Below are 13201 nucleotides of genomic sequence, written 5' to 3'. Positions count from 1 at the left end.
TACGTGGATGGGAAAGTGAAATAAGTATTATGGGTGTCAGAATGCTTTATTTATTATTTTAATTTTCTCTAGCTTGTTTTGGGATACAGGAACTAGCTCTGAAGTTAAAAATAAACCAACTAATGGTAGAAGCTGAGATTGTCACCCTTTTTAATAGAAACTCAGATAGTGGTGGGGCCACTGAGCGATCTCATTTGGTGAGGAGAGCGTATCTTGCAGGAGTACACGCCTAGCCTGTGAATAGCATGGTTGGGGGTCCTGGAACCTGGGGTCTCCTTTCTGGGGCTCCTTCGACGGCCCAGCTGCCTTTTCCTCGGGGCTTTGCCCACCCAGCCTCTAAGCCATACAAGTCATGGAAGGTAACATCCTTTTGTTGGAACCGTATGTTGGCTCATTATCAGCAGCCTCTGTCCTCCTAGATCATCTGGCTTCTTTATTAAAGCCATCTTTGTTTACCATGGGGGACTGTTGGCAGAGCTCAAGTGATCTTCGCTAAGGCTGCATGTTAACTATTGACCAAATTTCTCAGGATCCTAGGACATCCTGCAGGGGGGTGTGGGGGGTGCAGCAGAATATGAGAGAGTGAGGGAGAGAAAGGGAGAGGGAGAGAGAGAAACATACACTGATGTGAGAGAAACATCAATTGGTTGCCCTCATACATGCTCTGACAAGGAATCAAACCCACACCCTGAGGTATGTTCCCCGTCTGGGAATCGAACCCATAGCATTTTGGTGTATGGGACAATGCTCCAACCAATTGAGCCACCCGGCCAGGGCAGAATATTTAACATTTTTAGATCTAGGATCTTTGACAACTTCTACTTTTCCTCTGGCATAGAAGTAAGCCCCATGTTTTTTCTATTGTAAAAGGTATTTTGAGAGATATTGGTTGTTTTAAAGTAAAAATGATACTAATATTTATTAAACACTTACTATGGTCCAGATACTGTTCTAAGTGCTTTACATACATTGTAAAATTCAGTTGTCACAGCAGCCCAATGAGGTATTTATTGTTATTAGCCCCATTTCGTGGATGAAGAAATTGAGGCTCAGAGATAATAAACAGTTTAGCCAAGGTATCAGAGCTTAAAGTGACAGAGCAGTCATTTCAGTCTAAGCAGTCTGACTCCTGAGCCTGCTCTCCCCATGGATTGTTTTTTCTCTGATAACAGAAATGGTGTGTATATGTTTAAGGAACTGAAAACACAGAACAGAACGAAGGGCCAGTCACCCGCAAGATAACTATGGGCATTGTTCGTGTTTCCCATTATGCACAATTTCTAACTGGGGTCACGGGTTGTGCTGTTGGTGAGTTGCTTTTACCTGGTTCATACATTGTGAACATGTTGCCAGGTCTTTTCCAGTCCCACCTACTATGAGCTTATTGCCCATAGAGAGTTTTCCATCTCTTACAGACACTGTAATTACATAACTCATGTGTCAAATGGTTAATTCTCTACATTTCTGCTATTGGTAGTAGTGCTGTGCTGGATTTCCTTGAACATACATCTCTTTTTGTATGTCTCTGATTGTTTCCTTATGACACATTTCTAGAACCAGAACTGCTGGCTCAAAAGGTAAGAGCCTTTATGAGCTATTCCATAGGCATTATTCAAGTACTATGTTTTAGCACTTACTGGCCATGAGAAAGAATGTCCCTGTGTCTGCACTCCTGGACAATATTAAGTACTGTAATTAAAAGACAGAAATACGCAGGAAACTTGCCAACTCAATGAGTTAAAAATAATTTCTTATTTTAATTTTTTGGGGGTGTGGTTTTGAGTAAGGTTGGACTTCTGTTTTTTATTTCTTTATATTTCTTTTAAAATGGGTTATTTACCTTTGCTTATTTTTGTTTTAGGACACATCTTGTACTCATAATTTTTATATGTTCATTTTGAATCAAGGATATTGACTGTCAGTGATGTTACAAATATTTTTCCCACTTTCATATTTTCCTTTCAATTTTATTCAAGGTGATTTTGATATACAAATATTCAAATGTTTGTATAATCAAACATATTAATTATATATATGTTTGCTTCTATACCTAGAAAAGCCTTCCTGTACACGAGGATGAAACACATATTCACCTATAATTATTTTAGTTCTTTTATTATCTCATAGTTTACATTTAGAGTTTATTTTGACATTCTATCTTAGGCATGACAGTCAAATAAACTTTGGCAAATAGTAATAGTACATCAGTGGTTCTCATGTCATTTATTTAATACTCTTTTTCTCTCACCAACCTTTCTTTATCATGTACTTTTTATGAATGTGGGTATGCTCCCCAAAACTTTATATTTTGTTCCCTGATCTTTGTGGTTTTGCATTTTAGTTTGGGCTTTATAGTGTTAATAGTTTTTAACATAAGCAGTCTTAGATTCTTCCATTTAATTTTCTTTTTTTAAGAATTTCTTATCAGTATTTAGTCTATTTATTCTTCCATGTGAATGTAGACTAATTAGAGTAGATTTTAAAGCCTTTCAAAATAAATTTTAATTGTCATAGATTATATATCAATCTGGAAAGAATGGAATTCATTACACCTTTGCAACTTTTGGTCTGTGTGCATAGTCTTATTCAAGACTCTATCATTGTCTCCTAGTAAAGCATTGCCTATTTTTGTAGTATTTTAGTTTTTGCTAATTTTCCTTAGAGATTTTACAATGTTTGTTATAATTTACATTTGATCTTTATTTTCTTTATATTTTCAGCTTATTGATGGCTTCTAGAAAAACTATATATATTTTCTAAATAGCCAATAATAGCATTTCTATTAATGACAATGTTGTATCCTACATTTTCATGTTTTTAACTTCATTTTTTTAGAACATCCCAATGCCATGTTGAGTAATAATGGTAGAGCAGTTATACTTGACTTCATTTCTAACTTAAGTATTAACTCTTGTTTTTAACTTATAATATGATGTTGGCCATTGGTTCATTGAAGATATTTTTATTGTGACAAATAAGTAGTATTCTGATTTTCAATACTCCTTCCCACAGAATTTTTTATGTCCTTAAAAAAATATTTATTTATTTTTAACACAGAGGAAGAAGGGAGGGAGAAAGAGAGGGAGAGAAACATCAATGAGTGGTTGCCTCTCACATGCCCCCACAGGTTCCTGGCCCGCAGTCCAGCCATGTGACCTGACTGGGAATCAAACAGGTAACCCTTCGGTTTGCAGCCTGCGCTCAGTCCACTGAACCACATCGGCCAGGGCTTCATGACTTTTCAGCATCTTTAGTAATGATTTTTTTCTATTGAATCAGTGATTCTGTGGATTTATAATGTAATTTATGTATCATGTCCATTCCTGGAAGATTTTAATCATGTCCATTCCTGGAAGATTTACCTGTTCCCCAATTATTTGACTGAGGTAATTTTTTTGTTGTTTTATTACTAACCCCCCCCCCACACACACACACAGTATTTTTCTACAGTAATTTTTTGATTGAGAGTTTCACTTCTTAAATTCATATTATAGATTTTTATTTTTCTAGAAAATTTGCCATTTCCATATTTTAAATTTTATTAACATAGAATCAAGTAATAAATAGTCATAAAATTTATAATATCCTTAATATTTTTCATTTTATCTTTTTCTCATTTCTAATGTGATTTAATTGATTTTTCTTTGGAACGTCAGATTAACTATGAGTAAATCTATTGTGTTCTTGGATATTTTTAACGACCATCTTTTGAAAGCTTTTCTGTTGAAGGAAAAAAATATTTAAATATTTGAATTTGTTTCTGTCGTGATTTTTGTGTGTTCTACTTTTCATTTTGCTGCTCCTAGATTTATTCCCTTTTCTAATTTCTTTTTTTTAAATATTTTATTTATTTATTTTTAGATGGAGGGGAAGGGAGGGAGAAAGAAAGGGAGAGAAACATCAATATGTGGTTGCCTCTTGCACACCCCCTATTGGGGACCTGGCCTGCCACCCAGGCATGTGCTCTGACTGGGAATTGAACCAGCAACCCTTTGGTTCACAGGCCTGTGCTCAACCTATTGAGCCACATCAGCCAGGGCCCCTTTTCTAATTTCTTGAGTGGAATCCTTTTAAAGTTTTTCTTAATGATGAAAACATTTAAGGTGTTTGTGTCTGAGTGTAGGTTCTCCACATTGGATATATAATGTTCTCCTTATCTTTGTTTCAATCTGCAATTGTATAATTTAGTATTCCTTACACTCTATACCTAGCTAGAAGAATGTTTTTAAAATATACAGGTTTATTTGAATTGTTTATGTTTTGTTTATTAATGGGGAGAATAGTGTACATTGGTCACAAAGCATTGAGAGGGAGTCATGTTTCTTTGATGTCCCAGTACATGATTTGTTTTTGTGAATGTCCATGAGCCCCTGTACAGAAATGCGTGCCTTAATTACCAGTTTTATCTAGTCTTCAGACTGGCATGATTTATTATTTTACCCTGCTTCTCTAAATCTGTACTAATTTTTCTCTGCATATTTTTCCAAGGACTAAAAACAATAAGGTAGACTTCAGCAACACTATTACATGTCTCTCAGTATCCGCCCATTTTCCTTAATACGTTTCTGTGCTGTGTTATCTTGGCACGTATAGTCTTAACTTTTCTTTGAAATGTACCCCTTGTCAGTAAAAATGACATTCCTATTTAATACTTTACATATTTTATTCCAATTTTATTTTAACTGATGACTCTGTCTTTTTAATGTGTTTTCTGGTATTCCTTGCCCCATCCTTTTTCTTTTAACTTTTATGGGTTTCTTACAGGTAGCATGGAGGTCATTCTAAATTTATGACTCTACCTGAGGTTTTTTGCATCTGAAAAGGGAATTAATATCTATTCTCAATGTTGATATACTTGTTCTAATTTTTTTGTCATCTTTTAATTCTTTTTCCTTTTATTATTCCTTGATTTTCCATTTTGTCTGATATGATTTATTCTTTTTTTAAATGTTTGTTTTCTTTTTTTTAAGATTTTTATTTACTTATCTTTAGAGAGGAAGGGAGGGAGAGAGGGAGAGAAATATCAATGTATGGTTGCCTCTCATGCATTCCCTGCTGGGAACTGGCCGCAACCCAGACATGTGCCCTGACTGGGAATCGAACCACGATCCTCTCAATCCACTGAGCTACACCAGTCGGGTGATATGATTTATTCTTTAACAATTTTCAAGTTACATATTATGTTTAATTTTCTAGTTTTCTTAACCTCTGAATGAAAATATACCTATATTTCTATATGAACAAGAAGCTTAATGAACATACCTTCTTGGGTAGGATGAAATTATACTTTATTTTTCTTTCCTTTCAAAAGGTAGTTACATGGATATTTCGGTCCAGCTTATTCTTTTAATGTTATACAAATTTTCTTAGAAAAATTATGTAGATAATTTGTATTCTGTTTTCTGACTATACATAGTTGTTAGTCATTTATATGTTTTGATTACATATTATAAACTACTTCAAAGCACAACAATCCCTTATTCTTAATTTTTTTAATTAACTTTTTTGTTTGTCTAGAGAACTTCAAAAATGTTTTCATGAAGAACATTTTCTGATTGACCTTTTGCATGCAAGAATGCCTTTTTCATTTTTAGCTCTTAAAACTTGATTGGTCTAGAATTACTGTATCAAACCCTTTGCAATCAGAGCTATAGCTTGTTGTTTTATTTTTTCTGATGTCAAATACCAGCTGATTTTTCTCCCATCTTACTGTCCTGGCCATGTGTATTTTTTTCCTTCCTCATTTGATGCTAAGGATTTCCTTATTTTGATCTGGAAGTTCAGGTTTTACCAGAAGGTACACAGATAAGTTTTCATATATATATAATATATATATTATATATATATTATATATTGTATATATAATATATATATTATATATATTATATATATATACACATACACATATGGGGGTGGGGGGGTCAGTGTGTGAGTTTTCATTGATGTTTTTTTATACAGAATGAGGTTTTTTCCTCCTTTTCCTTTTTTGGGTTGGGGAGGTAGCTGGGAATTGCGTATTTCTTCAGTTCAGAAAAATTTTCTTACATGATACCTTTAGTGATTACTGCTGTGGTATTTGGTCTGATCACTGCAGGAATTGCTGACATCTTCTTGGCTTCCCGTTCTGTCTTCAATCTCCATTACGATCTGTCTTTTTGCCCTCCAAGTTTTTAAGATTGTTCCTCATAGCACTGATTTGATTTTACAGTGTCGTCTTTCCTTTTCTTTGGTCCTAACAAAGCTTCCAATTATATTTTTGAAAACTGAAAATTGAAAAAAAAATGTTTGTTGTTTTGTTTTGTAATTCCGTTGATTTCTTTTGGTTTTGTTCACTTGTCATCTACCTCATTTTCCATGTCTTGTTTCAGAGTCTAGATTTTTCTTCTTTCCTTTTGGCGAGAAAAATCATATCTTGTCTGAAACTTATTTCTATTTCTAATATTAAAGTTTTTCCAAATTATCTTCTTGTTTAATTTCTTGGATGTTTTTGTTGTTTTGCCACCAAGTCACCTACATTGCATGTATCTGGTCCACTCATCACTGAATGGTGAAAAGTTTAGCTTGGCCTGGAATTTGTTCTCAAATGGTCCTTGTACCTTCTGGAAAAGATTAGATTCCTACTCTCAGTCTGAACCTGGAAGCTTGGTTCTTAAATTTTTACCAAGCCGTGCATGTGTCCCATCAGCCCTACAGACCGGGAGGGAGCTAGAGCCAGGGGCAGTCGCTGTGGGTGTTTTCCGCATGGTGGTTTCTGCTCTGTGTTGAGTGAAGCCTCTGTACACGGGACCATGGTCTACTCCTGGATTTCTCCCTCACCGTAGCTTCACTGCAAGCCCTCCGAGCCTCTCATGGTGACGGAATTCTGGTGTCAGAGACCTGCTGGTAGGGAGACGGCACAACTGACTGGGTAGCTCAGGCGCGGCAGTGCTTATGCTTAGTTCTCTTACTCTCCTGCCACCTGAAAGCCCGTGGCTGCCTGTTTCCTGACCAGCCCTCACCTCCAGCTTTTGCTCCTTTTTTGTAGGACTATTTCTTATCAGATTTGTCAGAATCTCTTCTTGTTTTCTTCTTATAATGCTGCACCACGTTTTCCAAGAAGGAGAATTACCAGTGACGTCTCTGGGTCAGCCTTTTATGTTATGTGTCCTACTGTTTATCTAGCAAAAACATGTTAATGATGGTTGCACATGTCTGACGCCCGTCTCTGTCCTCCAGCACCGATCTGTGTTTCTCCTTTATTGCATTCTTTTGGTACAGATGATACGCTCTCAAGGCAGAGAGAAGAGGGGTGGGGAGAGCCTTTTTGAAGAAAATCTGATGTTCAAAGACCTAAATTTCCAAAACACAAACAGAAATGACTGAATTTTACAAAACATTTATGAAGTGCTCTGAAATAATGAACTCTCCCAGGACACTCAGAACACAAAGAAATTTATAGAAGTTAGGCTTCCATGTAAATTGTCAGACACACAGCCGTGTGTAGGAAGCCACACCTGTGTCTCTGTACGGGTCTCCAGGAGGCCCATGCTGCATGGTCCAATTAGGTACAGGAGAACTCTCACACAGCAGCCAGTCACTGTGCCTGTGACAATGTTCACGATCCAAAGTGGTGCCCATTTCACCCTTTGCACTTTTCCCAGTGGCATTGGCAGTGAGGTTCTGGCTTTTCAGCCTAGTGGCTGATTGCTTTACCCCAGAAACTTTGGTGATCCTTGCAGGCCCTCTCTGACTAGGGAGAACAATTATGCCCCCTTATGTTAAGGAAACAAAGAACAATAGTGTCACATATCTAAATAAGAGTGGAAAAAAACCAGTCTTCTCCACATCTGAACACAGAGTAGTTGGAAGCAACAAAGCAGAAGGGAAGTGCACACAGGTAGAGACTGGGCTGGGGGCTTGATTTACGAGGAACATTTCCTCCCCCTTCAGCAGTCCAGCTTCAATTATTGCCAACAAAGGTGACTCAGGGAAAAAAGGGACCTTGAAGTGTGTATCTGTGTGTGTTGCCTGCGGAGACATTCAGGTCACGGTGTGCTAGAAGGAAGACGGCATGCTAGCTGGGGCTGAGTAGAACAGACCTAACACTCAGGCTCAGCCTGGACTAATGCACAGGCTCAGAGTCAGTGGCTCCAACAAACACATCACTGAGCCTCTAGCAGAGAGTGTAAGACATTAACTCCCGACTTCTTTCCTTTTGAGACTTTAATCTCACATTTACTGATAAAAGTGTATGTGGGGATGAGACATGATAAGAAGACAGACAGACTCACCACAGGCTGAGGGGGATTTGTCCACAGACTGGGCAGCCTTGGGTGTTGCTACCGACTCATGGATACCCAGCCGGACATGCTGTGAGCTGCATTCGGTGGCTGACTGCATTAGGGCCTGTGATCTATTTCTTAGATATGTGTTTTGGGTTTGAAAAATAAGCAAGCAGCCATCATCAAGGTCAAGGGAAATGATATATATCCTTGACCTATAGCATCTTTGTTTCTTACGCACACATTTTGATGTAAAGCAAGAGCCATTTCCTAATGACAAATCATGGTTGCCTGAGGCAGATGGGTATGTTTTCATGTGTTTGAAATATCAGGTGGAAAGAGACTTGGCTCTTGCAACTCTTCCTTAGATTTCCCATTATAGACACTGACATTGTATTTTGAAATTATACCTGAATACAGTACTGACACTTTGGAACATGCTTTCCAAAGGTTACCCATGAAATAACATATACCAGGTCTTGGAAACACCTTTACCATCCAGGTACCCACTATATATGTGTTACAGTGAGGTTTTCTTAGTGGCACTATGAAGGGATTCTGTAGTAAAGAAATACTGATTGAATACTGAATAGTGATTAAGTATACATGCTCTGCTATGTGTTAATAACGTGTAATTTCATCTACTCCCACAACTCTTTGAATTAGTATCATCATTATATGTATTTTATGGTAAAGGGAATATAGACTTAGAAAGTTTCTATAACTTGTCCTAGTAAGCTTTGAGGGTCACCTTTGGGTCTCTGACTCAATAGCTAACTTCTTTTTACTCTACCACATCGACTCTCCTATTGATTTTCCAGGGAGTCTGTACATTTTTCTAAAGATCATATCATCTGAAAGTCACTTAACCTAGAGCTTCAGCATCTTTATCCGTGAGCTTACGGTTTCCCCCAAACATCATACCCATTTCTCTGCTCCTTCAGTAATTCCGAATGGTGAGCAAGTGTTGTTTCAGCGTGAGGGAGAAGGGATTGCGTCCCTGCAGCCTTGTCTAAGTGCACAGCATTTTAAGGAAGCCCCGGAACAGTACAGGCACCTGAGCCGGTTATATCCCCAGCCCTGCTCTAAACTAGTTCTTTTGTGGCCTTGGGAAAGCCAGACCCTCTCTAAGCCTCTTAGCACATCTGTGAAATTAAAGAGTTAGAGAGTAAAGGATCTCCCTAAGGTCCATTCTGGCTCTGAAATTCTGCAGTCACGTGCATCACAAAATAGGAAGCCTGAACATATAAAACAGAATCTACTGTTGTCATAAAATGTAACATACATAATTGATACGGTGCTGCATGGTAATTGGGCATTAGTGGAGGAGAGGCATGGGCAGGGCTTAGATGCTCTCAGGCAGTAAAAGTGTCAAAGAAAAGGAGAAAGGTAACTAACTAGTCAGGAGAAGGACTAACCTCGGATCTACCTTTAGGGGGCGCCTGGTGCCATGGGTGCAGGCCACAAGCTCTGAGAAACTGATGAAGAGAATCAGGCTCTTCCAGTTCCCAGTGATTCTAGGCAACTTCAGCCTATCTGGCTGAGTCAGCCTGGGTTGCACTTAACCTATTCCAGAGCCACTGTGTTCTCTCTGAAGGTAGTATAGTCTTTAAGACAGAAATGTGTCAGCAACTTTATATTCATTATCTCATAATTATTGTGTTATGTTACATTATATTATATTATAATAATTCCTACTTTACAAATGCATAACTAAGGCTCAGAGTTTGCCCACGGTCACAGAGGAGGATGAACCCAGCTTTTAATTTCAGAGTATGTATCTTTATGGCAGGCCTTAAGATGAAGCAAAATAAGCTTTTCAAATTAAGGGGAGTTACCTTACCCTATCTCCAAAGTCAGAGTGTTAGCTGCTGGCTGATACTGGAATTTAAAGGCATGTAAAACTTTTGATTCCTCAAATTAAAAGATTTAAAGGAGAAATATTGCTTAGGGGGCAAAACAAAGACCAAAATGTGTTCATATCCAAACAACGTACTGTTTCACTGCTGTTGACGGGGTGGGGTGGAAAAGAATTACAGAGCAGAAACCGCTGGAGCCTTAAGGGGAGGCACCTTGGGGGCCAGAAGGGGGAGGATTCTGTAGGCAGACTTTACCTACACGACAATCTGGGTCAGTGCCGCTCCATTTCGCCTTCCTCTGGCATCAGAGAAATAGATGTTGGGGAAGGTGCTTTTGCTTGTGCTTAGCTCACGAAGGACAGCTTAGTGTGGGGGTGATATTAATTCCCTTAATTCCCCTGACACGGATTTTGCAAACTTTAAGATTTATGTTCTGAGAATGCTCACTCTCTGAAATGCATGAGAATTTTCTACTTGCAAAATAGATTCCATTTGCAGAGTATCTTCTGGTTGTATTTTTTCTCTGTGTTATGGAAACATTTTCAGTGTCTGGAAGTTCTTGGATTGCACCCTGTTAGAAGGTCAGAATGGAAAAAGATGGGTGTTTGCAGTGTTCCTGGAAGAATAAGCTCGAAGCCCCCTGGGGAGCCTTGGGCTCCACCTCTTATCCAGTATCCTGCAGACACGTTTTTTCTTACTCTTGGTATAAGGTCAGTTCTAGCAGTGAGTAATTTGGTGTCTGTGCCTCATTAGAGAGAAGACGTTAATATTAATATCAGTAATTTTATTTTCAGTTTTTGCATTTTGATGAGGGTTTTCTTTTTTCTTTTCTTTTTTTTTTTTTGGACTACCTGTATAATGTCAGAAACCTGGCATTGTTATGCTTCCTTAATCTTACCTCACCTGGCCTAGATAACATGCATTCCAAATTGTATTGAGAGTTTGCAACAAGGCGACAAGGCAGCAAGGCAGCTAAGCAAAGGACCCTAACAGCTGGGTCATTTTCCAAAAATTAAAGGACATGACTTCAATTTCCAGGTCTGACTTTGGCCTGTTTGATGAGAGCTGACATTTAGCTCATCTCAGCCTGTGTATGATTAAGGTTGCTGCCCGAGTTATAACTTATGGATGATTAAACTTGTAAAGTATTTTGAGGCCTTTTCTTTCATTCATTTATTCAAACATTTGTTGTTGAATGAATGGTGACTTTGATTTAAAAACACTATACAAACATAAAACACTGGCAGCCTGTAGATAGCAATTTTTCAATTTGCTCTCCTAAAGGAATTTCATTACCAAATCCTTGTGAATTCTGAACCTCAAGAAGAATAATCCTTTCCTTTGTTGGAGTTTTAAATTTAGAATAATCAGACAATAGTGAAGCATTCTGTTCAGAGCCTTCCTTTTAGGCGACCCATTTATTACACACTGCTCCTCAGAAGAGATGAGTTTGGTTAACATTGAACATTCAGTTGGTATTTCTGCATAGCTAATACCAGGGAGATATTTTCAAAAACTTGTGCCTGCTGTTTAATATTATTATATAGTCAGCTTTTTATTGTCTGTACTGATGGGATATATTCAGTGATGTATATACTCTAAAATCAGTCCTTTTGGCTTTGGGAAGAAGCATGGTGTGATACTTTATATTTATCCTTCATCGTGGTTTTGCTCAGACTAATATTAAAAATGTGCTGTGTTCTTTGTGCACACAGCTCGCCATAGGAAGAAAGAAGGGGACGACTCGGAGGTATACCAGGGGGCTAGGGAAAGGTCAACTGGAATTTCTAAATGTATTACAGATAACACATGGAAAGAAGGAAGGCAAAATTATTAATCTTGATTGTCAGTTAGAGAATCATGGCCAATAATTCAGTGCAACTGCATAAGAAAAAACCCACAATAAATCTCCTAAGGATTCCCATGCATGCATATTATTGTTTTCCAGTTTTGCATTTGAAACTTTCACAAGGAGAATATGCTTATGTCACAGTCCAGTAGCACTGCAGCAGTAAACGCGCTCAGGTTAGTGAGCTCCAAAACGCATCCCGCACATCGCTAGTGCTCCAAGCAGGCCTTTTGGGGGAACAGAGGGCTGATGTCTTGACCTATTCATGTGTCTAAATACTGTCACTGTTACTTGTGTTGGCTGTTACTGCTTATTATTAAAAATACCCCTCTCCTTCCTTTCGTTCAGGTTAAGCTTGTATTTATAGGCAGCAATTATCAAAGGAAACATTTGGAGGGTTTATCTTCTATAGAGTGGCCTTTTGGACTTTAAGTCTTGTCAGCCTAAAAATATATTTCTGCCTCAGCCTGCTTTGGAGCCCCTCTCCTCCTACCTGAGTGATTGGTGAGACTGCTTGGTGCATGCTTTGGAAGGTGGTGATGCTGGCTCTCCAGGGTGAGATAAGGGGTGATCCCTAAGTGTGGAGGTGCTGATGCAATGAAAACTACCTTTGGCTACACACTTTGGTGTGGGGCGGTCCTTGGTAAGTCAGTAGGTCTCCAACTCCAGCAGGTGAACAGTGGGTCACTGGACTCCAACTGACATCACTGGGCTTCAGCTAGTTAGAGGCTGAGCTTAGTTCCTTCTGCTGGCTTGCCTGCCTGCCACCTGGGTACAGCTTTACCTGCACCTACTCCCTTGCAGGTGACTCTGTAGTACAGCTGTTCAGATGCGTCCCAACACTGCACCTCCCCAGGAGAACACCAAGCCAGGGAGAGCCTTGGGAGGAGGGAGGCCTGGCTTTTCTGTGACGGCCAGTTTCTAAGATCACAGTCTTGCCAGCCAGTCAACTTTACAAATAAATTTCAACCTGCAGCAACCATGTGCCTTGGAGCAGAGGTGACCTCACCACATTTGTGAAACAGACTCCATCACCAGGCCCCAGGTGCCCTTCTCTGCTACCACCCCGTCACCATCTCTGATGACTTCATTGTGACGTGATGACCTTCACGTCAGGAAGCTGGCATTCTCACTGTTGTCCTCACTCATTCCCTTGTCATAACCTGCTCTGTAAAAAGGAGAGAAAAACTAGTGTCCAAATATCTACTATGTGGTCTGGGCCCCACGTAGTT

At 38.8% G+C, this 13201-nt stretch overlaps 1 protein-coding gene across 8 annotated transcripts in view; it reads left to right on the top strand.

Annotated features, from left to right (window-relative positions):
- Positions 1-13201, top strand: part of ATXN1 (ataxin 1) — a 386007-nt gene that overhangs the window by 117377 nt on the left and 255429 nt on the right. Inside the window, exon 4 of one of the 8 annotated variants that reach the window (XM_053668257.1) lies at positions 3128-3175. The exons of the other annotated variants lie outside the window; for them this stretch is intronic. The gene's annotated coding sequence lies outside the window, so the exon portion shown is untranslated. The remainder of the gene's footprint in view (positions 1-3127; positions 3176-13201) is intronic. 8 annotated transcript variants of the gene reach the window in all.

Source organism: Artibeus jamaicensis, unplaced genomic scaffold, assembly GCF_021234435.1.
Source record: "Artibeus jamaicensis isolate MK-2021 breed Jamaican fruit bat unplaced genomic scaffold, CSHL_Jam_final contig_482, whole genome shotgun sequence".
In the NCBI taxonomy this organism is placed as follows: Eukaryota; Metazoa; Chordata; class Mammalia; order Chiroptera; family Phyllostomidae; genus Artibeus; species Artibeus jamaicensis.
The sequence above is the reverse complement of the archived record's forward strand: the minus strand, read 5'-3'. Positions and strand labels throughout refer to the sequence as shown.